At 62.8% G+C, this 888-nt stretch overlaps 1 protein-coding gene across 1 annotated transcript in view; it reads right to left on the bottom strand.

The window, feature by feature from the left end:
- The window catches only part of COL4A2 (collagen type IV alpha 2 chain), a 172,860-nt gene that overhangs the window by 1,804 nt on the left and 170,168 nt on the right, over positions 1 to 888 (bottom strand). The gene's annotated exons all lie outside the window — the stretch shown is intronic.

Genomic DNA, 888 nt, shown 5'->3' with positions numbered 1-888 from the left:
CCCTGAGAAGTGAACGGCAGCGCCACGGGCTTGGGTTCATGTCCTCGGGAACTCGGGAGAAGCGCAGGGGGGGCCCAGACGCAGCTAGGGGGCGCGTGCCGGCCACCTGTGCTCTCCGACGTGAATGAACACGGCCAGCAACTCGGGGTATAAAAAGCTTAAAACCAACTTTTATTCTGTGGTCGTTACAGAGGTTAGATAAGTCAGAGGCGTACAAGTCACCAAGGAAAGAGGGTCCGTCCCCGGGGCCACCTGGGGCCGCGGATTCTCGAGGGTGCCGCCAGGTGGCGTGGCTGACAACAGGTGCCGGAAGGTCTGCTTCGAGTTGGGCCAAACCTGGTGGTCTGTAAGGACGTGGGGGAAGGGAGCTGGGCGGGAACCATCGAAGTCTTTTAAAATAAAAGGCACACGTGGCCTTCCTGAGCGGACTCGAATTCGCATCGGTGGTCTTTGGGAGAAAACAGAGCTGCCGGCGCAGTGGGACCGCGGCGGCGAGTTCAGGAGCCCTGGACTGCGCCGGCTTCCTTTACCTACACCGCCCGGTTCAGTGAGTTCGGCAGGCGGTCGGGGGCGCCCGGAAGCACAGTGACTGCACGGGCACAGGAGGAAGCTAGCGACGCCTAGTGCGTGACGGTCTAGTGCGGCGGGGCGGGGGAGCTGGGGCGGGAGCAGCCCCTGCGGAGGGGGCCGGCACCTGCGCGCGACAGGGGCTATTTGGTGTTCGCGCCGGTGCCGGATGCCTTTGGTAGCCTTCCACGGATCTTCAAGAAAGGAAGGAGATCCGTTCTGGGGCGTCCTCCGAGGTAATAAGTTAAGAGTAAGCACCACAGTGGCCCCGGCTGCGCGCGGCCGCTCACAGGTTCTTCATGCACACCTGGCAGCCACTGA

This window comes from Ursus maritimus, unplaced genomic scaffold, assembly GCF_017311325.1.
Source record: "Ursus maritimus isolate PB19 unplaced genomic scaffold, ASM1731132v1 scaffold_10, whole genome shotgun sequence".
Classification (NCBI taxonomy): Eukaryota; Metazoa; Chordata; class Mammalia; order Carnivora; family Ursidae; genus Ursus; species Ursus maritimus.
Note: the sequence above shows the minus strand (reverse complement) of the source record. Positions and strands in the feature narration are given on the sequence as shown.